A 24,728-nucleotide genomic window follows, 5' to 3' on the forward strand; every position below is an offset into this window, starting at 1 on the left:
AGGCAGTAGAAGCATACCAGGACAGCTGAGGTTCCCACACCCCTCAGCCTCTGTTCCCCAGGCACCCACAGCTCCTGAGAAAGCAGCCCCCAGCCGGCTAGAAAGGGAGGTGGTGACAAATGAGATCCTGGTCCAGGAAATGTAAGGGCAGTGCCTGTGCCTCTGCAAGCTCCTTTGAACTGTGAAGGCATTTAGTTTGCATTTCAGGCACCATTTATTTCACTGGCATATGTGGTTTTGTCTTCATTTGCTTTTCCTCACTGAGCATCACCCTTGTAGTTAAACTATCAGTTTCTGGGGGATTTAGAATCAGAGGAAATGCAAGCATATCTAAAACAAAATATGTTAAAACTTGTATATTTTTACACTGGGTTCAATATTCTACCAATCCTCCTCTTTCTCTGCTCTCTGAAATGCAGGGGAAAGAAAGGCAATGAAGAAACTGCCTCATATCCCTAGGAGTAGGGTAAATCTATCACAACAAAGGGTCATGGTCACCACTTTCACTTCCTGAAGAATTTCATTGCCTTTCCCATGCAAGCCAAGGTTCTTCATCTCTGTATTAATGAAAAAAACTTGCCCTCAGGCTGCAGAAGCACTGTTATTCACCCTTGGGGAACGGGATGCTGAAATGATCTGGTTTTATCCTAATTTAGATGATGTGAAATGCAAGAAAAAAGTGTTCACAGCACAGGAATGATCCAGTGCTCTTTGTTTCTGTTTTCCCCAGACTCCCTGCTCAGAGCTAGACAAACGGGGCAGATTTCTAAATGTCTCTGGCTGCAGCCATCTTAGAAACCTCCATTTGTGACAAAATCCTTTAAAGGAAACAGAAAAGGCCACAGCGTGAGGGAAGATTGGCACCATCCAGTGTTGCTCCATCCACTGGTCCAAGAACCTTCCCAAAAATCTGAATCTAATTTCCAAGATGCTGAATGGTGACAATGTACCAGCAGCTTCATAAGCTTTTTATTTTCCGTCAAGAAACCCATTGCCTCGGATTTTGGATGAGAATTAAAACAACCCAGCTCCCTCTTGCTGTTTGTTCATTGTTCACGGGCTGCTCCCCATTTGCCCAGCTCAGTGAGCTATTGTTCCGCAGGGGCACTGCAAACCTCTGCAAGCACAAACTCAAACCACATTGTAAACAGCACATGGCTCTGTTTAATCCAGAGCAAACCCCTGGGCTTCGGCTGGAGAGGCAGGCACAGCAGAGTGACCTGCCCCGTTTATCACTGCCTTTACATATTGCCCGCTCTGCTCCGGTGCCAGGACATGGTGTGCCTCGTTTATCATATATTTCCGAAGATGCTGCAGCATTAAATGCTTCTCAGTGCTGACTTTGCTGGGGTTACAGGATGCTCTGAGGGTTTCCACTCACTGGTTAAGGCATCATTGTCCTGCTGAGCGCTGCCAGCGAGCACTCCCCTCGTTGCAGCCTTCAAACGCAGGCTGTGGATGCCCTCTGCTGCTCCATCGGTGTCAGTTTAGGGGTTTTTTGCTGTTCCTGGAGATATCCTGTTGTTCCTGCAAAGATTAACCTACTAGGTATCATTTTCATTCCTAATAAACACGTGTGCCCTGTCACCAGGCTTTTGCAAGGATTTCACAACTCAGAAATCTATTAAGACGCAGCAGAACAAACTGCCCATCACAGTTTTAATTGTAGGTTTTCTGTTTTGAAAATGTGACGTGTTGTGCTGGTGTTACAGCAGTTCCTACAGCATCATGGAAAAGGAGAGGAGAGCATTATAATAAAAACGCCACTTGTTAAACGCTCTAATTCCACCAACTTTTACAGACTCTACCATGGGTTGGGAGCCGTGAAGAGCCAGGTCAGTGCTCTGACAGTGAGAAGGAAACCACAGCAGCCAGGGGTCCCTCAGCCAGGGGAGCAACCTGGTCTGATCCCCGAGGAAGGACAGCACTGGGGAGAGATTGTCAAAAAATTAATTTCTGTCTTCTCTATGGGTAAGCACAGGGCATGAGGAGAGCATCCCTCTGCAGCAGTGGGGAGAGGTTGGCTCTGTGGGGTGATCCCACAGCACTGTCACCCTTTGCAATTCGAGCAGTTAGCCAGAATTTAGGGACAGACATGCTGTTCCCATTAGAAGTAGTAATTGATGAAGAAATCAGATACTTGCCTGATGCACTCCTATTTTTCTGCAGTAAATGTACAAAGCCCCATTTCCCTTCCCCCATTGTGTTTGAACAGCAGGAGACAAGATTTTCCATTCAAAATTCCAAAACTTTTTCCAGCGAGCACCCTTCCTGAAGACTGTTGCTTACCCTTTTCCTTATAGATGATTTGCAAACGTGGCTTTGGCTGTCTGTGGCTTCTCTGTCAGTGGCTTTCCCACCCACACTGCTCTGTGTGCTGTGTCCCACACAGTTTGGTGGGATAATTCCAAGGTCTGCACTTCTGTGTCTGTTCTCAGTGCAGGCAGCACTGCCTGGCTCCTGACCAGCCCCACACCTGGTCTGCACCTTGTTTCCACCATCTGCAATAGAAAAGAGCTCCCTCAGGGGCTGTTTTTCTCTTTCCCCAAACAAAGGATGGCTCTCCGCCTCCTCGGTGTGAGATCTCACTCCAGCAGGAGGCCTGAAGAAGAGTTTTCTGTCAGTGCTTGGTCCTTGAAATATGGATTTCCTCTTGTTAGCAGGTACTAAATTAAAAGGCAATAACCAGGTGAAGAAAGCAACATGGGGAGATGATTTCTCCCTCCAGGTATAAAGAAATCTTCTGCGGTAGGAGGAAAAAAAAATGAAAAAAAAAAATCTTACAACAAAGCAGAATAAATAAACCTTTCCCTCACTCCTGCACAGTACACACAGCTGTAACTTCAGTGCTTTCTGGAGAAGGTCACAGAGTCCATCTGCTAATGGGTTTCCCGCCTGAGGGTATTTACAGGGAGAGCACGTTTGATGGACAAGGGCCATCACGGGTGAAAACAATTTGACTGTGCAGAAGATGAAAGCAGAGAGTGACCAGACCAGTTCAGAGCAGAGTCCTTTGAGGACACGTCACAGAAAGAGCTTGGACACTGCACCCTTCTGGCAACGGCTTTTGGACAAAGAAAGATACTTAAGAAATACATTTGACAAGGGCTGTCATGAAAACTGCAGCTGTGAGCGGAAAACAGGGGAGGGACAGAGGGAGGGAGGAAGGAGCCAGCATACGTGGAGCCATGCCTGTGTCATAAGGAAGAATTCAGCTCAGGAGATACTTTTCAGATAAATGAAAAGCAGATATGCAAGGAAACTGGCAAAATACGCCAAGATCATGGAAAGCAATAAAGAATTGATTGATCTTGTATTGATAAACTCCCTTTTATTATTACCCTTCATATTGCAAAATGTTCAGACCTGGAGAAAGGGGCCATGTGGAAAAGGTGCACAAAGTGGGGGTTTTGTCCTTCAGAGCACAGGAGTTGCACACTCTGACCATCACACACTTAATACTCATGATATCTACTTCTTCAATTGCCAGTCATCTGAAATTACTTTGATCACCCTCCTTCATCCTGTGCTTCTGCACCTCCCTCTCCTGCTGTGACATGAGCAGCTCCTTCCAGTGGGCATCAGGACTCCACCTGTAACTGACAATTCCTGACTGTTCCCTAATCCCAGCTCTCTGCTGAAGGTAGAGGCAATGGTTTCTTTTGAGAAGAGGTATTGAAGGCCCCATCACCCAGCCATACCAAAATGCCTCATCCTTGGCCTCCCTATGGTGCACTGCTGGACACAGGAACTGCTCTTCTGCAGTGTGGAGAGCTTACCAAGTATAATTCTGCTTTTAAATCCCATTCAGCTGTCTGCCAAATCACTGCCAGGTGTGGAGCTTGCCTGTTTGAGCTGCTTCCATGCAAATTTTAAGCTGGGTAAACCAACCCTTGGCTTTGCTCCTACAGCTCCAGCCCAGTGGGAAGCAGTGAAAACCATATTGTCCAAAGAGATGTCACTGTCACTCTCCACTTGGCACATACTTCCAGTTTTTTCTGTCATTGTTTGCAAAATGGTTTGGTTTGGGTTTTTTTCCCTTGCAATAAACTCCTGCAGCTGGCAGTTTATTTGCCTTTCTCATGTTTCCTCCCATAGTACAGGCATTGTTTCTCCCTTCCTCTCAGGCCACTCTGTTTCTCATTAGTCTGTGTTTGTCTCTTGTTTTATATGTGACAACCAAGCTCCATTATTATTACACTTTCAGCTTTCATCATCAATTCTTTTCTGCTCTGCTGCTGCAGAAAACACCACAGAGACAGTGTGAGGCCTGAATCACCAGCAGCTCCACAGCCTGCATGTTCTGGGTGTATCACCTCCCCATCTGCAACAGTGAATAGGACCAGATGTCTGAATCAAGGTGGTTGACATTTCTTCAGGAACTTTGGCCCTGCATGAGGGCACAGGTTCCCTTCCCACAGAAAGGAAGGTGCGGGGGGGGAGTGGCAGAAGGGATGTGTAGCTGTGGGAATGTGCAGCAGTTTGGACTGTGTGATTGTGCCCATTTTCTGATGTGCAGAATGAAAGTGCCCCAAATATAGAGGTGTCTCAGGGGACAAGCAGTAAGTTGGAATGCTGGAATAATGACCATGGGGAAAAAATTACTGAGACAACCTGTGTGAAAGTGAATGTGAGAGACTGGACTTTGATTGTTGACTCAAACACAGGACCCAGTACTGGACAAGCCGGGACTGTTGGTGCCAATGGCTCAAACAATCGTGGGTGCTCTGCTCATGATGCACAGAGCAGCTCCCAGGTGCAGAGCCTGGGGCTGCAAATTGGGTTCCCAGATAAGGGAAGAGGATGATAAGACTCCAGGTGGGCTGATCTTAGCATGCCAGAGTCCACCTTTACAGACTGGCTCAGCTGCAGAATCCCCCTTCTGAAGTACAGGGCCATTCACAAGTAGATGAAGGGCTTCACCTCTGATGGGCCCCGATGGATTCAGGTACACCTGAACCTGACCTAAGATACAGCTGCAACATCTTAGAAGGTGTCAAGGACTCATGAGATGTCCCTGATCCACCATCACATCACCCAGGTGTCCTGTGGCCCACACCATTATTGCCCCGTGTGAAATTCCCTGGCCTGGGGGAGATCCCTGGGCATTCCCCCCTGAGCCTGAGTGAACACAGACTCAGCAGAGGTTGTGTTCCCTGGGTTCTTCCCTCCGCCATTCAGTGGATGCAGTCTGCAGCCACCAAGAAGACTAGAGGAGGAGGATCAACAGGGCTTCATCAGAATCTACGGAGTGGTGCCATTTTATCTACTTAGTCTGTTTCTCTGTCATTTTCTTTCTTATCCAGCCCACACCCACACCTTTTTCTTATCTCCCTCTCAGCTTCAGATTACTGTTAAATGAAAATTTGTATTACTGACTTCAACATATGGTCTTGTTTGCACCTTAATTGGGGCAGAGGCATCTCTCTAGTAATTTGAATAGCCATACCTTAACCATGAAGGACCAGGTAAAATGCCCAGCAGAAGATTTATCAGCAGGGAGGTCCCCCAGCAGAGGAGAAGTCTTTTCCCTCTGTTCCCTTTCAGGCCACCCTGAACCCAGAGGGACCAAGAGCCCCTCCCCTGTGCTGATTCAGCCTGACAGGCATTTCATCCAAGCATCTTCTCCTCACCACCAAAATCACACTGAAGAATAGGGCTCCAGGCCGGTGTTGACATTTGCTCTGGCACACAAATGTCTCAGGTTAAACAGTATTGATGGATATCGATTAGCACAAGGTGCTACTGGGCAATGCCATCATTTTTTCACAGGAGAAAAAGAAATTTTCAGGACAATAAAGGTTGTATGCAATTTATTAACATTACACAGTCATTTGTGTGCTTTAAAAAAAAAGCAGCCTGCTGCAATCACCCACCAGCTGATCTTGACATCCCAGGCACAAATCAGACTCTGGCCCCTGACACTAAATCTATCCAAAGCACAGTGACTCTGCAGGTATTTTCCATGGAGAATCTCATTTGTGTAGTGAACACTTAAATCATCATTTTGAATTTCTTCCCTATCTACTCCTCTTTACAAAAGAAAGGAATTCCTGTCACACCGGCTTGATTAGGAAACTGAAATCATTCAGATTTTGTAAAATTTAAATTCTTCACATTTTCAGATGTTTTTGAGACATGGCAAAAAAACTGTGCAAGGAATTAATTAGGAGGAGGGAAAAAAAAGAAAAAACAACAAAACCAAAACAAACAAACAACCCAAAAAACAACAACAAAAAACTCCCACCAAAAGTATCAAATGGCTGCTCTCTCTGGGTTGGTTTTTCTTTGTAAATACGTGCTCCTACATTTACAGAGTCACAGAATCATCAAAGCTGGAAGAGATCTTCAGGATCGCCCAATCCCACTGTCAATCAGCACCACCATAACCACTCTAAAGCATGCCCCCAAGTGCCACATCTGGACACCTCTTTAGACAATGACTCCACTACCTACCTGGGCAACTTATTCCAAAGCCTGACCACTCTTTCAGTTAAAAACAAATTCCTAATATCTAATCTGAACCTCCCCTGGTGAATCTGAACCTCGCCTGACTAAAGAGGAACATCCTCATGGAATTCTGCAGCCCTGGTCCTGTGAGATGTCAGCTCCTGAGCAAGGGACCCAAGGCACACTGCCTACAGATCCAAAGGGGTAAAATGATCTTCAGGTGTGGCCTCTCCATATGTCCAGAGGATGGGAAAACCCTTGGACTTCTAAATTAATATCCAGTGCTTGGTCCTTGAAATAGAGATTTCTTCTTGTTAGCAGGTACTAAATTAAAAGGCAATAACCAGGTGAAGAAAGCAACATGGGGAGATGATTTCTCCCTCCAGGTATAAAGAAATTTTCTGATGCAGGAAAAAAAAATTAAAATCTTACAACAAAGCAGAATAAATAAACCTTCCCTCACTCCTGCTCAGTACACACAGCTGTAACTTCAGTGTCTTCTGGAGAAGGTCATGGAGTCCATCTGCTAATGGGTAAAAGCAGAACAAACAGAGAAGTGAACCTACCAAAACACCAGCAAGTGCTGGATGCATTTCAGCTCAGGGTCCTAAGCTCTTTGGTAGACCTGGACCTCAGGACCAGCCAGAAGCACCACCTGGGGGCAAAGAAGAAGAGGAGGTGGCTGTGCCACCATTGTGAGCAATCCTTCAGGGTGGTGGCCCAAGCACATCCCTGGTGGGCACCATGGGCAGTGAGCAACACCCAAACTGTGCTGAGCTTCAGTGGCTGGAGAAAAAAGCTTCTTGTGGTGAGTCCTAGGTGGCCATAGTTAACTTCTGTTGAAGGTAGGCTCTTAAATAAATGCTCAGTGAGGAAACAGCCACATTTGCCACACTGTCCCACGTTCAGCTTGGTCTTGGAAAGCATTTACAGCTTAAAGCCCAAAAATAGTTTCAGCTCAATGATTCCTTTGTACCTTGTGAAGTTAATAACTGCAAGTTAATAAAGGCTAACTCAATTTCCCTTCAAACGAGAGCGTCAGGTCTGGTTTTAATCATGACTGCAGTCTAGACCAGGAATATTGTCTAATTAGAACCCGGATGCAGACAGTGCCGGGGTCGCGCTCGCAGGTGAACTTGGAACCACAATTTCCGCTCCTCTCCCTCCCCCAGTTTTTACCCAGCCTGAGATGAAGGTTTCATTGTAAAATTATAAATCCTTCAGCCATCCCATGCCAAAATTAAGCCAGCAAGAATGGTTTACAGCTTTCTGATCACAATCTTTTTCATTTGCCTGCACAACTATGCACCAGTGACTGACTTGCATTTGCCATGTTTTTGATGGCAGTGATCAATGCTTGTTTTCAATGAGTTTCCCTGGATCAAGCACTCAAAGCCATTTTTTAAGGACAGAATTACCCAGAATGGAGAGAAGGAAGGTATGATCTTGGAGTTCTCTTCCAGCCTGGTGATTCTGTGTGTGTGATTCTGTGACCAGCCTTTGTTCTCTATAGGACATGGGAGGGAATTAAGTAACAGCAGATGAGGAGAAGGCAGAAGTGCCTTCTTTGCCTCAGTCTTTAGTGGGAAGATGGCTTGTCCTCAGGACATCTGTCCTGCTGGGTTGGTAGATGGTGTCAGGGAACAGAATGATCCCCCTGTTATCCAGGAGGAGGCAGTCAGAGAACTACTGAGATGCTTGGATGTTTGTAAATCTGTGGGCCCAGGCAGGATCCATCCCAGGGTGATGAGGGAGCTGGCAGATGAGCTTGCAATGCCACTCTTCATCATTTAGCAACAGTCCTGGCTCACTGGTGAGGTTCCAATGACTGAAAGCTGGCCAGTGTGACACCCATTCACAAAAAAGGCAGGAAAGAGGATCCTGGTAATTATAGGCAAGTTAGCCTAATCCCAGTACCTGGTAAGGTAATGGAACAGTTTATACTGAGTGTCATCCTACAGCACCTACAGGATGGCCAGGGTCTCAGGCCCAGCCAGCACGGCTTTAGGAGAGGTAGGTCGTGTTTGAGCAACCTGATCTCCTTTTATGACCAGGTGACCCTCCTGGTGGATACAGGAAGGGCTGTGGATGTTGTCTGTTTGGACTTCAGCAAGGCCTTTGACACTGTCTCCCACAGCACACTCCTGGAAAAGCTGGCAGCCCAGGGCTTGGACAGGAGCACTCTTTGCTGGGCTAGGAACTGGCTGCATGGTCAGGCCCAGAGAGTGGTGGTCAGTGGTGCTATATCCAGCTGGGGACAGTCACCAGTGGAGTTCCTCAGGGATCTGTGCTGGGGCCAGTTCTATTCAGCATTTTTTTTTGATTACATGGATGAGGGTATTGAATCTTTCATTAGTTAATCTGCAGATGACACTAAGATGGGAGTGTGTGTCAATCTGTTGGAAGGCAGGAGGGCTCTGCAGAGGAGACCTGGAACACTTGGATGGATGGGCAGAGTCCAATAAGATGAAGTTAAAGAAGTCCAAGTGTCAAGTCCTGCATTTTGGCCACAATAACCCCCTGCAGTGCTCTAGGCTGGGGATGGTGTGGCTGGACAGTGCCCAGGAGGAAAGGAACCTGGGGGCGCTAGTCACAGCAGCTGAACATGAGCCAGCAGTGTGCCCAGGTGGCCAATGGCTCCTGGCCTGGATCAGGAATGGTGTGGCCAGCAGGAGCAGGGAGGTCATTCTTCCCCTGTACTGGGCACTGGTGAGGCCACAGCTTGAGTGCTGTGTCCAGCTCTGGGCCCCTCAGTTTAGGAAGGACATTGAGACACTTGAACACATCCAGAGGAGGCAACGAGGCTGGTGAGGGGCTTGGAACACAAACCCTGTGAGGAACAGCTGAGGGAGCTGGGGTTGTTTAGCCTGGAGAAAAGGAGACTCAGAAATGACCTTATCCCTCTCTACAACTCCCTGAAATGTGGGTGTAGTCAGGTGGGGGTCGGTCTCTTTCTTCAGGCAGCAGCTGACAGAACGAGAGGACACAGTCTCAAGTAGTGCCAAGAGAAATATATGTTGGATATTAGGAAAAAGTTTTTTACAGAAAGAATGATAAAAGTACTGGAATGGTCTGCCCAGGGAGATGGTGGAGTCACCATTCCCAGATGTGTTCAAAAAAAGACTGGATGTGCCATGGTTTCGTTGAGGTGTTAGGGCATGGGTTGGATGCAATATTCTTGGAGGTCTCTTCCAATGCAGTGATTCTGTGATTCTGTGATTCTGTGATTCTGTGATTCTGTGATTCTGTGATTCTGTGTGTGTCATTCTGTGTGTGTGATTCTGTGTATTGACAACATAGGTATACATAACTGTTTTATAAAAATGTGTTGCTTTCACTCAGGTGAAGATCCCAGCCCAGCAAGATACTTGGAACACACACCTACCTTTAATTTAAGTGGAGTTCAAGTAAGTGCAGATTTAAGCACAAAAATCATACTGATTTTTAGCCCACCACCATTTCTACTTCATAAAATCGCCAGTGAATGAAGAAGGTCAACACCTGTCCACTCCTTCACAGCAACAAATGTGCAAAATCACATATAATTTGTCCACCTTTTTGCTTCTTTTAATAGAAGATAAACATTCAGATTATATATCTGTAATTACATATGTCAAAAAGGGAATTTTTTGTAACTATGAGCAAATGAAGGGGACCTTGTGGGTTTTTTGCGTATTTTTTTCCAAAGTAAATTACTACTTTACCAATGGTCATCAGCTATCCCTAATAAAAAAAAAAATTAAAAAAAATTTTAAAAAGAGCTTTACATAGAGCTAGCATTAAATTAAAAGCATGACTCAGAAGAACTCAGAAGAGATAACGTGTGCTGCTTGACCTGGTTCACTTGTCAGACCTTATCCTTCATCAAAAGTGATTTTCATGCAGGCTTTACCTAGAAGCCTTTCTCCTTTTATTCAGCTGATTTTTTGGGTTTTCATTTTGGGGGTTTTTTTTGGGGGGGAAGGATGGAGGGAATTGACTTTTTGGGAGTGTGTGGTTTGGTTTTTTGTTACATTGTTTGCTTGGGTTTGTGGTGGTGGTGTTTGTATTGTTTTTGTTGAATAAATATGATCCAGAATTCTTAGTCTGAGAAAAATACTAATTATAAGAAAATCTTTTTTTTTTTTTTTTGCTTCCCTATATGCATATAACAATAACTTCTTTGTCTCTAACAAAACATAAAATAAAGCAAATGCTTCTGCTGATGTGGCAGTACTAGAACCCAGAACTGGGAAATATTTATGTTTTTATCAATGCAGTGCTGTCACTGGGAAAAAAAAAAAAAAAAAAAAAAGAAAAAAAAAAAAAAAAAAAAAAAAAAAAAAAAAAAGTGAATCTGCTGATGAATCTACCCAAAGTTTCCCCTCATTAATTGCACAAATAACAGACAAAGACAAGCAAGCAAACCACACCTGTGATTGGAACCAGGTAAAGCATTCAGGGTATTCAAGAGTGAAGTGAAAAATATGATACTGAGTTTGCATTTGTTGAATTATGTATATTTCTGCCAAATATCCTCCTCTCATAGAGCCCTCAGGCTTTGAATCTGCTGGTGCAACTCCTTGACACAAAGGTGCAACCAGATTTTGAAACTGGTGCAATAGATGGTGAAATATAGTGATTTAAGCTCTGAGTTTATGTTTCTGTGAAATTTCATCCGTCCCTTTAAAATTCCTGAAATTTCTTTGGGCTTGGATGTACATGAGGAAAAGAGGAAAAGGGGAAAGGGGGAAAAGGGGGGAAAAGGGAAAAGGGAAAGTGAAAGGGAAGATGAAAAGCAAAAAGGAAAAAAGGAGAAAAGGGAAAAAGAAAAAAGGGAAGAAGGAAAAAATGAAAAGAAAAATAAGAAAAAAGGAAAAGGATTCTTCTAGAGAAAAATAAAAGCAACAATCTTTCAAGTGTAAAGAAGAATTCCTCTTGATTCAGATTTCAGCACCTGTGTATTGTTCAAACGTGATAACATGGACCCTTCTTCTCCTCCTGCCTTGGCCACTGTGCTGAGCTTTGTCACCCTCCCTAGGCACTGACACTAAATTGTTCCACCTATGGTTACATCTACTTAATCCTTAAATGCACCACATAAAATTCTGCCCTTGGACTTGTCCCACTCATTTTCTTTTCATTTTTGATTTCTATAGGTTAAGGACAGAGGCCTTATTTCTGCCAAGTCTAACATCGCCCTGATTTAATCGATACTGCCACTATCCATTCATTTGGACTTTAAATTATTGCAGTATCTCTTCAATTCCTCATTAACCTCTGCTTTCTCTGCATTTCTTCATGAAGGGAGGGTTCATCCAAGCAGAACTCAATCCTTTCCTTGCAAGGACTTAGCCTTTGCAGGGATGGGAGCTCTGTGCTGAGCAGCAGCTTGGGTTTAAATCTCCAGAATTTTCTCTCTTCAAGTTCACATCTGCATCCCCTTACTTCTGAGTGCCTTACAGCTCCCAGTGCTTGAAATTTCAAATCCTTCTTCAGCACACAATTTTTGTCAAAGGGACAGTCACATCCAGACCCTGGCACAGGAAAAATGCCTCCACCTCCCACAGGACCTGAACTACACCGCCCAAAAACTTATTTGGGCAACCTCATCTGCACATGCTGGTCTGCAGCTGCCAGCTCCTCCTGGGCTCTGCTTATCCTGGTTAGATACAGGTATTCCTCCCCCTTTTACCCTCAAAAGTCTCTCTAGTCCTTATTTCCCATCCCAAATGGCACCAGTGATGTGGATGGTGCGGCTTCCATCCCACCACCAGCAACCAGCACGGACCAAAGCCCACATGCACAACCTGTGGTGTTCAGACTCCAAACAGCTCCACCCCGGAATGCCAGGACTGCCACGCTGATTTGCACATTCCACACCAAAGCTTTCAATAAAACTGTGGAGCCGGAGTGGTGATGCCTGTCTGGAGCCCAGCAAACACCAGATGGGGGTCCCTGGCTCAGGTGTGTGTGCCTGCTGCGCCGATGAGCACATCAGACCCTTTTCACCATCAAAGCCAGGGAAATGCATCCTCTGACTTATTAGACAAGGGAGCCAGGAGACAGGTAAGCCATTAATGCTCTTTCATTAAACAGGGATGAGCCCTCATCTGGAACAGCCTTTGCTGCTTAGCCATCTGCGTTCAAAGAGGAACTGAGGCTGGAAGTGGAGCTGGCCGGATTGCTGGGACAACTGGGGAGGAGCTAGGGCCAGCACAGAGGATATGGGAAAGGCTTGCTTAGCATATCAAAGTGAGGGAGCGTGATTGATCTCTAAAAATACACCAGTGGGTAAACCCTGGGGAGGAAGAATGGCTTTCAGGCTAAATAACAGCACTAGCACAGTAACAAAAGAGTGCAAACTTCAGCTTCCTCCCGAGGGGCAGAGCAGGGTCAGCTCCCATCTCTGCTCCCTGTGACAGGAACAGCACCCAGGGAAAGGCTGGAGCTGCGTCAGGGCAGGGTCAGGCTGGAGGTCAGGGAAAGGTTCTTCCCCCAGAGGGTGCTGGGCACTGCCCAGGCTCCCCAGGAAATGGGCACGACCCCAAGGCTGCCAGAGCTCCAGGAGTGTTTGGACACTGCTCCCAGGGATGCACAGAGGGGATTGTTGGGATGTCTGTGCAGGGCCGGAGGTGGGACTGATGATCCTGGTGGGTCTCTCCCAGCTCAGGATATTCTATTCTATTCTGTTCTGTTCTGTTCTGTTCCGTTCCGTTCCACTCCGTTCCCCTTAAAATCTGATGGCTTACACACCAGAATTGGCAGAGGCAGTGAGAGGCAGAAATTAGTGACTTTTAAATAAGCATTTGACAAATGATTCTTAATTAGACCATGACGATGGTCTGACCTTGACAGTGTAGTCCATCATATCCTGGTTTTACGTTATTATTGACTCCCATTAACCATGTCATGTTATTTCTAATTTTTTTCATTTATTCAGGACTTGTTCCCACTAAGTCTATAGGGTTTTGCCTGACTGGTAATATGGCACATTATTTTATCATAATTCTCTAAGTCCCTACATATCAGTCATCAGCCTTAAAACCCATATAAAACTGGGAAGGCTGAGAAGCAAATTCTGCAAGGCAAAAGTACACAAAGCAGCATTCTTCTTAAGAAGCAAAATTTTTAAAAATGAATGATTTTCCATCCCAGCTTATTGAATACAGTACCACAAATGTCTTTGTGATTTAGGAAATCCTTAATTTCTTTTGAATAGTATTTTGTTAACAGAGTATTGCTTGACACAAACTTTCAATGTTCCAGTCTGAAAAAACGTAATTATTCTTTCTGGAATTTTAAAATTTGCCTGAACCTAAGCTCTCTATTGAATTATTCATAAGTTCACAAAGGCTTTGGTCAAGAGAAAATTTTAATTGTCCAATAGTTATGCAAAATATTTCAGTCAATCTAACAATGCAATGATATACAAACACATCTACATGACACAAAGCACTCTAATAAAAAACAAAAAGAATAAAATAACCCACACATGGCATACATTAGATGGCAGATTTTTAAGACTCATTGTGAACAGAAAACCAAGAAGCAAGATGGCCTTTTACTGCAATTATAGAAATTAGTTATTGAGTCTATACAATACAATATTTTGTGAATGATCCAGGGTAAATATTTTAAAATGTTAGTGCTGAACATGGCAGATGACAGAAAGACTGGGGCAGTAATAAACAACAAGGCAAGAACATGCCATAACTGTAAAGACCCTAATGCTGAATGAAGAATAGGGAAATATTTATGCTCCCTTCTAACCCAAACCATTCTGGGATTTTGTGGGGATTTTGTGCAGATTCTGTGTTACTACCAGCCCCACCTGAAGCCCCTGTACCATGGCTGGAGGGTCTGTGCTCCTCTAGACACCGATTTCCACTGCAGGGAGCCAAACCCTCTCCCCTCAATACCCACCCTCACCCCAACTCAGCAGTCCCTGAGCCCTCACTGTGTTCCAGGACAGGTAAAAGGGACATGACAGAGTGAGAACCATTCTGTGATCTTCTATCGAGCTAGCAGTCTGCTTCTGAGGGTACTTGTTTATTTGACCATTCCCAGAATTTTCTAAAAAAAAACCTTCAAAAAATTTCTATTTATCATGGTAACAAATTCATAGAAATAAACTCTTTTTTTATGAGCTTCTTGTTTATTCCTTTTCAGATGAAGCAGACAGCATTGCCCATAAAACTCCTCTCTTCTTGTATCCCCATTCCGCGTCTTCCCTTCCTCTTTTCCCACAGCACCCACAGGCACAAAGCGACAATCTGCACACAGAAGTGCTCTCGTATTGAAGGAACAGCTTTTACCTTCGGAAAACTTTCAGAAAACCTTCAGAAAACCAAAATTATTTTTCCCCATATGCATCTTTTTAAAGATAAGAATATAAGAGGTAATATCACAGAATCCCAGAACAATTGGGGTTGGAAGGGACCTCTGGAGCTCACGCACCCAAGCCCCTGCCCAGGCAGGGTCCCCTGGAGCAGTGACACAGGAACGTGTCCAGCTGGGTCGGGATGTCTCCAGACAGGGACACTCCAGGCCCTCCCTGGGCACCTGTTCCACGGTTCTGCCCCTCCATGGACAGAAGTTCTTCCTCCTGCTGGGGTGGAACTTGCTGTGCTTTATTTGATGGCCATTGCTCCTCATCCTGGCACTGGCACCACTGAACAGAGCCCGGCCCCATCCTCTGGCACCAGGGGACAAACAGCTCTCTGTGGATTTCCAACAGATCATTCAAAGCCCAAAACTATTGCCCTCAGTACAGGGATTGCTGAATTTTCAATAGGCACCACACAAAAAAAAAAAAATCCATATTCTGCAAAGGAAGCCTGTTTTAAAGGGGAAAAATGTTGTGAATAACCTGGGAGAAGCTGCAGCTTTCTTCCAGGAGCACAGGGGTGTGAGGGGTGAACAACATTCCTGCTGTGTTTCAAGCACACCACAGGTCCTGCTAGCACTCCAGGAATAATTGCATTTGCAAAGTGGAAGCAAAGGACAGCCTGACGGTGGTAGAGGTTTAATCATGCAGCAGCTGGGATGTATTTTCAACAAGCTCCTTGTCATGCTGAATTCACGTGTCCTGCAGGCGTGAAGAACCCTGAATCCAGGTGCTTCGGGTATCTGCAGTAAATTTTGTACCTCAGCGTGAGATACAGGGAAAGTCCTGCCATGCAAGAAAGAGCATCTGCTCCCCGTCTACACATGTGCTGTGGAAATAATCTTACATCCCTCTTTATTGCTGATAAATCCTTTCTGTATGTAGTCTTAAAAAAAAAAAATTAAAAAAGAAATAATACGAATTACTGAGAATTTGTAGTTTGACCCAGTTGTGCAGCTGCAGGTACTTTTCCTCTAATTGAAGACGATTCAGATGCTTAGACCTTGGAACTGGTTAAAAAAAGTCTGCACCAACTTTCTGTTTGATCTGATCCAAACAGAAGCTGCCTTGAAGAGCAAAGTTCTCCCTGAATCCACAGTAAAAATAAAAAAGTCTCTGCAGCTTGTGGCCTGGAGGAAGTTGGATTAACTGGAAATTGCCTTGACACAAAGTTTGACTTCACATCTGCAACTGAACCTGCTCACCTCAAAAACAAGTGTTGCTCCCCAGCCCTGGCACATCATTATTTAAACCAGATTTGTTAAGATAAAGGTTAAGTTACCTACATAAAAATCAATACAACTAAAACAATAATGTAACTAAAAATTAAACATGCTCTAAACAAAACTTCTTTCATTCAGAGGACTGCAGGAACAGTTACTTTGATTTTACTAAGCCCACACAAACAAGTTTGGCCCTGGAGACCTAACACTGGCTAATTTAGATTCAAGAAAAATCCATGAACTAACCAGAAAAATCAATCTTCTGACATCTCAGTTTACCCTGAGATCAGCAAGCACCAAAATTATCTGGGCAGTGAGGTGTTAATTAGTGATCTCTGGCGAAATTTAAGAAACAGTGATTTGTACCTAAAAGGGAGCAGAGAGAAAAGAAACAAATGAAGCTGTTGCTTCTCAGTGTTACTTTTCTTTTAGCACTGATGCTGCAATGTTTTAATTCCAAGTAGGCTGCTTCCAATAGGAGCTCCAGTTGTCAAAAGAACACAGTTTTTTATTTGCTTTGATGTAGAGGTAGCATGAGACTTCTCAGCTGCCTAAAGAGGTCAAAATAAAAATTCTTTAATAATTTAGATTTTATTGATTTTTTGTACCAGTTTCTCTCTGGACCAAATGAAAAGTTAAAAGTTATCTTGGTTTCCTGATGTGGACAAAGCTAGCATGAAATTTCTGTGCAACCACCTTCTGGATAGAGCTTCTGTGCACTCAGTTTTCCATAAATCCTGTGTGGAATTGCTGTATTACACAGTATTTCACAATAATAAAGAAATTAAAATGAGATTTTGACAAGGGATGCTGCAATTAGTGCACCCTGGGGGGAGATGCCTGCTTAATTCTGGGGCTCTCTTCACTCTGCAGAGCTGGGTGGTGGGTGCAGGGTCAGTCAGAAAAACCATAACCAGCCCTTCTGTCCTCAGTCTTCACTGGAGTATTGGGAAAAAATCGCAGGGGAATATAATTAAGACACAGAGAGGGAAATTTACGCAAAATATGGCAGATGATCTTGTTGGAGCACAGTCTGAATTCCAGCTCCTTGTGTCGGGAAGGGTAAGGCCAGTTCACAGCTGCAAAATAAAACTGTATTAATTGGGCCAGGGATAATCCATCTCCTGCCTCCCACCAACCAGAAGTGGAATCAGATCTGCAATTTTCAGAATTCTCCACAAAACATCACACAGAGCAAAACAGGGTTAGTGTCAGACACAGACCTGAGGGAGGGATCCATCTTCCAAGATGGAAAATGCAGCGACATCTCCTGGGATCCTTCTGATCACTCTCTGGAGAAATGATCTAGATTTGCCACTCCCAAGGTCGGTCTTCCCATCCTGTCTGTGTTCTCCCTCCTGCTCTCACATCTCTGGAGTACACCTGGCTGTCCCTGTCCCCACAAACAGCACCTGCAGGTGACAGAGTCACCCATCCTGGCCCCACAGCCCAGAGCTGAGGACTCCTGAGCTGCCCAGAAGCTCTTGTACTCCAGGAAGGGTGTGAAGAGTCATTGCCTGGATTGACAGATGCTGCCTTTGATATGTCATGAAACTGCTGGCAATGGAATCCCGCAGAGGGCTGTTTTCAGAGCTGTTTGTGAATCAAGCTTTGTTAACAAATAATGGTTATCTCCTGTTGCACCCTGAAGGAATGTGATTCGGCAGATCCCAAGGTTTCTGGGTTGTTTCCAAAGCTCAGAGGTGTCTCTGCAGGCAGGCTGGGCCCCAGGGCAGTGTGTGTTTGCATGGGGATGCTCAGGATCTGACAGCAGGGGGAAGGTGCAGGGGTGTGGGTTTGCAGGGATGGTTCATCAGTCTATGAGACAACTGCTCCCAGGGCTTTTCTTCCAGTAGTGGAATCCCCACCCCTGGAGGTGTCCAGGGAATTCCTGGATGTGGCACTCAGTGCTCTGCGCTGGGGACAAGGTGGGGATCAGGCGCAGGTGGGACTCGATGGTCTGGGAGGGATTTCCCAAACTCAGGGCTTCTATGAGTCTGTGATTTGGGCAGCTGCCATCTGCCAGAGAGAGCTTTTACCGTGGAGCCTCTTGGAATCTGGCAGAAGACCCAATCCAGATATTTGCACTGGTAGAAGTAACACTCACAAGCAGAATCTCTTTGCTCTGGGGAAACCATGTCCTCCAGCTGCCCAATAATAACGAGGAGGTCGCTGCACAGAGAACCAGACCCAGGGGCAGGCAGGAGTTTAAAAGGCCCCTTCCAGGTGGTGCATCCCCACCTGCAGTGCCACAGATCCCCTCTCCTGCTCCATCAGCCCTCAGAGGCAGCTCCCATCAGGGGAAGAGAGGAGAGCACAGTACATAAGCTCAGCCCAGCCCATCCAAGAGGAGCTGAACCCCAGGACAGCTGGAGGATCCCAGTTCCTGCAGGTGAGATGAGGCAGAGCAGCCCCATCGCCCTGCACCCCAGGACTACCTTGTGCCATCCTGAACCAGGCATGCGCATGGCACAAATAAATTCAGCTAACTTGTCTGAGAGATACGACCCTGCAAAGTGACCCCATCTCTTTAGATTAAAGGGTTTATCTGAGAAAATACCACTTGTCTGGCTGGTTTTGCATCTTTGAATAAAATTCCTTGTATTCACACGTTTCCTCCTCCTGTTTAGATTTCCGTGGTACATAGTTTCAGTTGTCGTCGGGGTCAGCCCTCCCCAGGTAGTGGGCAGTTTCCACTGCCACACTTCGGACTCTTTCTGCCACACAACAGCCTCCTTTAATCTCTTCTTCAGCAAGACACAGTCATCTGCCACGAGGTTTTCAGGATTTGAGGAGGAAAAAACAAATTCCACATCTTTAATTGGGATAAGCTGGGACTGTAGGAGGGCTGCCTTCTTCCCAAGCACCTGCATTCCCTTATCAAAAATAATGCCTTCCCCAGACTGGCAAGACTATTCACAGCCAGCCGTGACCTGACCCTCTCCTGGAAGAGGAAGAAGCGCCTGAGGCTGGTGGGTGCCCCTCTGCTTCACATCACCCGTGTGCAGGAGCACGGGAAATCACATCTGACAGCCACAAGGAGCGAGGAGGGGAAGCACGGACCACAAGGAATAAATCTGCAGGAGGGGAGACGGCAGCACTGCTCGGGCTTGTCAAGGATGAAACCACTCAGAGTTCAAAAGAGGTTGGGAGGAAAACAAGGACAGGGAAGACAGCAGGAGGAAGAGGGGGGCGGATTCCTTGCTGTCCTGTCAGGTGGTGCCCCAAAGCAGATACGGGTGTGTATGTAAGTGGTGAGCGGCCACGGAGAAGGTCAGGCAGGAGAGGTGTGACAAGGGCACAAGCAGAAACCAGCAGAGAGAAGGGTGTCACCAACCCTGTGTGGCAGGAGAGGCACAGGAAGTGGACAAGGCCACAGGCAGGATGCTCCTAGGGCAGGTGCCAATCTTCCTGAGTGACAGCCAGAGGGGACGATCACAGCGCAGGAAACCAAGCTGAGATGGCAAAGTGAGGGGTGAGAAGGGCAGAGAGAACAAAAATGAAGCTTCCCAGCAAACACGGGGCCAGAGGCTCCTCTTCCTGCTGGAGGGACTCCTGGAACGTGCCACATGGCACAGAGTGCTGGGATCACCACAGCTCCCGCCTGATCCCAGACCCCCCTGATGCCCCCACTGGACATCTCTCTGACCCACCAATGCCAACTCCAAAGCCCACTGGAGAGATCCCCACTGGCTTTCACAGTATTTCAGCCAGATTTCTGTATTTTAAATGTGGCCAGAAGTGGTTGGAATAAATAAGGCAAAGCAGCACATACAGCATCTAGAATGGTTTACACACCAGCTGAGGACATGATTCAGCAGGCCAAGGAGTTAATCACAAACTCCTTGCAAAGCTTCTCTATAAGATTGGGTATGTTCTGCTTGGGGGGGGGGGGGGGTGTTCATTCTCCATAATTCACCTTTCAATTATTACCTGCATTTCCTTCAAAATGCCCAGTCATTCTTCCTGGTGTGTCCTGGAAGCAACAAGATTTTACTAATTCAGAATAATTCAGACATTATTAGAATAATTCAGGCCTCTTAAAGGATCACCAAAAAAACCCCAACAAGCATCTAATAATTGCAACCATTTACTCTCTCCAGAGTTTGGAAGGATAAAAGAGAAATTAGTGAGGTCCCAGTGTCAAGCCCAGACCCTGAATGTCTATCACATAAAGTGAGAGTTCCGCCTAAAATTAGTTCTGTAGAACAAAGAATAACAAAAAGAAAATATTATAACATGGCCTAGAAATGTCTTCCTAGCAGTTAGCCAAAGGAACAGAACCAAACATATTCAGGCACTATTGGATGTTCCAGCTACTTCCAAACAAATTGCTATCAGGGATTTATGTAATTCACTAAGCAGATTTGCAGGAGAACTGAAGATTTCCTGATCACTTTAATGACATGAAGAATCTGCCTTTGGAGACGTTTACACTATTATTTCCCCTCTGCTGGTGACCCATTAATCTTTCCAATGCTGCAGCAAGATTATATGTGTAATTTTGCACCTTACTGATTTTCTCTGCAGAGTTTTGCAAAATTCCAGGGCTGCATGGCATATCCTAGGGACAACAATCCCAAGGAACTGTGGCAGACCATGAGTTTTACTGTAACAGTGCTTATGCAAACCATTTCAACCCTTAAAAATTCCCAGGTGGCACCACAGGCAACAGCCCTGATACAAAAGGGATTTAAGATTCTTTCTTGTGTTGTATGAGGAGCCAAGACACCTCAAGTCAATTGAAACAGATCCTAAAATGAAGAATATTAATACTAAGGATAAGCTTATTTGGGAACAGGTTTAAAGATTTCCACCAAATTCATTTTGGTGATTAGGGGCAGGATTTGCCACAATCCCACACTCCATTTCACAGGCCATGTTAGCAGAGTGGTTGAATGTGGGGTTTTTCAAAAAAGTGAAGTTAAAACTGTCCCTTTCTCTCAGACTTCACATCTATGCAGTTATGGGTATAACTGGAACAGAACTTTTCAGTCTCTTGAAGAGCCTTGATGGATACTTTGTGATAGAAAACTCCAGCTAGGAGAGAAAAACCTGCCCATTGTTGATAAGAAAAAATGCTGCAAATTCATTTTTCACTGGAAAGCTTTAGCTTGAAGAAAACAATGGGAAATCACATCCAGAGCAGAAAACTCTGATTTGTTTTTATGTGTGTGTGGTTTTGGTTTGGGAGGGTGTTTTTTGGGTGGTTTTTTTTTGGGGGGGGTTTTTTTTTTGGGGGGGGGGGGTTTGGGGGGGGGGGTTTTTTGGGGTGGGTTTTTTTTTTTTTTTTTGAGGTTTATGGTGGGTTTGGGGTGGGTTTTTTTTAATGAGAGAAGACTTATAATTTATCAGTTATCAGTTTCCACTGCAGAGATACAGAAATGGCAGAAAAGCTGTAGACTGGCTCCAGGACACCTGACAGGCTGCTCAATGGTGTAATGGACATCATGGGGCCAAACAAAAAGTGTTGCTTCATTTACTTGGAAAACCTCCTTTTCCAGCTTCCATCCCAAGTGAATATCCCTTCATATTCCCAAGCAGCAACACTTACCTACAAATAGGCCAGGCAATTATTTGCAATAACCAATTCAGGTATTTAGGTAGCCAAGAGAGAGCACACTGATGTACCAGAACCAAAAACTCACCCAGAAGAAGCACTCAGAGGTAGCTGCAAAACATTCAGGAAAGCTGTTTCAAAATTTGCAGGAACTGAAACTCTTTGTTAGGCTTCAAACATAATGTGAGTTGTGAGTAAATTTACACTACTGCCTTAGGAGAAACAAGTTGCAATTTCTGATTTCTGATAAGTTATCAGCTTGAAGGAAAAAAGGTGAAAATATACATATACAAGATTAAGGACTTTCTTCTGATTTTGTACAGGTTTTGGCCTATAATCAAAACTTGTATTGATTTACTGTGTTGTTACACCAAACAAATTAAGGGGTGACTTAGGAACCATTGAATCAGATTCCAGGCCTCTCACACCCCACTAAATGCCATATCAAGAGGCTTACTGAAGATAGAGAACATCTCAGGAGCTGTTCAATAATGGTAAAGAACAGATCCACCCTGAAAATGCCTTCTGAGCTCCTGGGGAAAGTTTCTGAAATGAGAGATTGCACCCAGCTTTTTGGAAATCCTTGATTTAAAACAAAAACAACAGAAATAGCAAAGCTGCTGTGTCAAGAATCAGTGTTTTAAGGATGAGAGTTAAATGCCACTATTTTAAAGCCTTGAAGGAAAGAAAGAAATCTATTTCTTCTGGCTCCCTGGGACTCGGTGTTACTTGCCAGCTAGTGGGCTCACGGTTTGACTCCCTGCCTTACAGTGGCTCTGATTATTTCTTGTGCATTTTTAATTAATACTAAGCCAAAACTCCCCCACTTCAGTTCAAGCAACAGTGCTTATTGTGCTGCCTGAAAATCTAGTATCCTGCCGATATAAAATTGCCAAATATTGGGGTGAGGGACAATTATACAACATTTTAACTACTGCAGATGAAATGTATGAGGAACATATGTATGCATTTGTTCAATTCAGAATTATCACAGTCTGTGAAATTTATCCTGTTTGGGTTAAAGGAAGTGAGACTCTTCCTTTTAGCTCTGAGCGGGAGTGGATGGGACCCTGAATTTGAAACACTGAACTGGTTTTGAAAAAAAAAGCTGTAGGGTTTTTGTTTCAGTGAACACATACACATTCGAAAGCCTGAGGTGTTCTCATGCAGAAATGAAATTATGCATGTGAAAAAAAGTTCTGTATTTTGTAAATTAATCTGTTAGTTCCACTGCATCTTATTTCAGTAGCACACAAATCATTTTAACTTGAATTTTCCTGTATCAGGACCAAGGCAGTGGAATGTTTTTGTTGTTCCAAAATGGGCATTTGATAAGGATTGTTTGGCTCACAGCTTACTGGGAATGTAAGAATACACATTTTTGTGTTGTTCAGCCATGGGTGCTTGCTTGTATACAAGGCACCAGGAGACAGAAACTGCAATTAAGATGATTTTTTTTTTTTATTCTGTTGCATTTTCCACCAAAGCATCATTAACTCTTTACAAATATATGGCTCATCCTTCCAGTCCTATGACAATGTGTTTCCTGTCTAATTCAATTCGTGCATTTATCCTTTCTAAATCCTTCTGTCATTTGAGTAGAATTGTGGTAACACAGGGGCTACCTAGCAGAGGACGATTACCTGCCACTGCCAGGCAGAGCTGCAACACAAAAAGTCACAGGAGAGATAACTACTATGTCTACTGCTTTCCCCAGGACATCCCAGTCATGCCATGATTTAGAAAAAGCTGATAAACTGAAAGATATTTTTTTTCTTGGTATTTTATTTTTCATTTTTATCTGCATTCCCCTTTACTTCTGAAGTTTTCCTTGTAAGTTATCAGGTACTACTTATTGTCTCTTGTTCAGGAGTGGCTGGGAGGGACACACACACAAGTCTTGAAATTCTGGAAATTCTGCACCAAAAAATATGGACTGGCACACGCTGGAAATTTGCAGTGCTGAGCATCTCGAGCACTAAGCCTGCAGATATTCACCCTGAAAACCAAGGAAAGGCAAAAGGAACATAGCTGGGTTGGAAAAGGGTGTGAGGAGTGAGGGACAGGACCAGAGGGAAATTCCCTTATTGCCAATCTCAGTCTTGTAGAACCTCTCACAGCAGCGGTGTTGATTTGCCTGTTTAAACCGTGCAAGGAAATGAATTATCAGGTCAGAATTATCCTGGCAGCACTATCAGACACCAGTCAGGAGGAGAAATTACCCCTGTGGGAAGAAGGGGTTCTTCAAGAACCAGGGGTTTGGGAAGAGCAGCTCAGCCAGGTGAGGATTTCACATCAAGGACTCACAGTCAATTTGACAGTCAGGTGCCACTGAGCAGTGCCAGGTTTTTATTTCCTCAGCCCCAGGCAGGACAGCCCACCTATCCAGATCAGAAGGAAAATCTCCTGTTTGGCACTGGCACCCTGAGCTCTGTCCAGCATCAGCCTCCTCTGTGTGCATGACAGGGGACCAGCCTGGGCAGTGTTTAATTCTCACCTTCTCATGCCAGCCCCACTCAGGTTCCCAGGCATTCATGTTTTTTCTTGCTCCCTTTGTGAAACAGATAAAAAGTTTGACAGCAATTTGCCACAGGCAGCCTTGGCAAGCCCTCAAAAGCTTGTCTATTACACCTGGTTATGTGTCAAAGATATTTTTTTTTCCCTCTTAGGGAAAGTTATAGGAAGGCACTTACAGGAAGTGCCTTCCTATATGAACTAATCTCTTAGGTCTCCACATTTATTCTGTGTGTCAGCTGTACCATTAAACAGAATGTATGTGGACATCTCTCAAGGTGTTTAAAGACTGCAGTATAATTTGCAAAGGCTACAAACAACTAATTAATTCTGTAATGTAAAATAAAAAGGCATTTGTTGCAAGTCTGGTTTTGATTGATTTTCTATCATGCTGGGGTTTCCATTATTTGTAGCATAAAAGCACTACAGTGCTAAGAACATTGCTGTATTCTTGCTTGCTAGAAATCAGGGCCAAATTATGGCTAATTTGGAGCTCCCAAACTTTGCGGCTAACAGAGGAAAGTATGAGTGGGATGGCAGTATCCTAAACTCTCTGAAGAAGCATTGAAAATCATAGCACAGTATCCTTTTCACTGCTGGCAGCTTCCACCTC

General features: G+C 44.7%; 1 long non-coding RNA gene across 2 annotated transcripts; it reads right to left on the reverse strand.

Annotated features, from left to right (window-relative positions):
• Positions 1-259: 259 nt before the first annotated feature.
• LOC136288967 (uncharacterized) lies at positions 260-2,871 on the reverse strand. 2 transcript variants are annotated; one of them, XR_010720682.1, is made up of 3 exons: positions 2,785-2,871; positions 2,290-2,501; positions 260-1,527 (listed from the first exon to the last, which is right to left on the reverse strand). It is a non-coding gene; the product is annotated as an uncharacterized lncRNA (long non-coding RNA). The 2 variants fall into 2 exon arrangements; XR_010720681.1 differs by having other exon boundaries at positions 2,290-2,865.
• Positions 2,872-24,728: the final 21,857 nt, after the last annotated feature.

The sequence above is a fragment of the Chamaea fasciata genome, unplaced genomic scaffold (genome assembly GCF_029207755.1).
Source record: "Chamaea fasciata isolate MVZ Bird 193981 ecotype frontalis unplaced genomic scaffold, bChaFas1.0.hap1 SCAF_4, whole genome shotgun sequence".
NCBI lineage: Eukaryota > Metazoa > Chordata > Aves > Passeriformes > Sylviidae > Chamaea > Chamaea fasciata.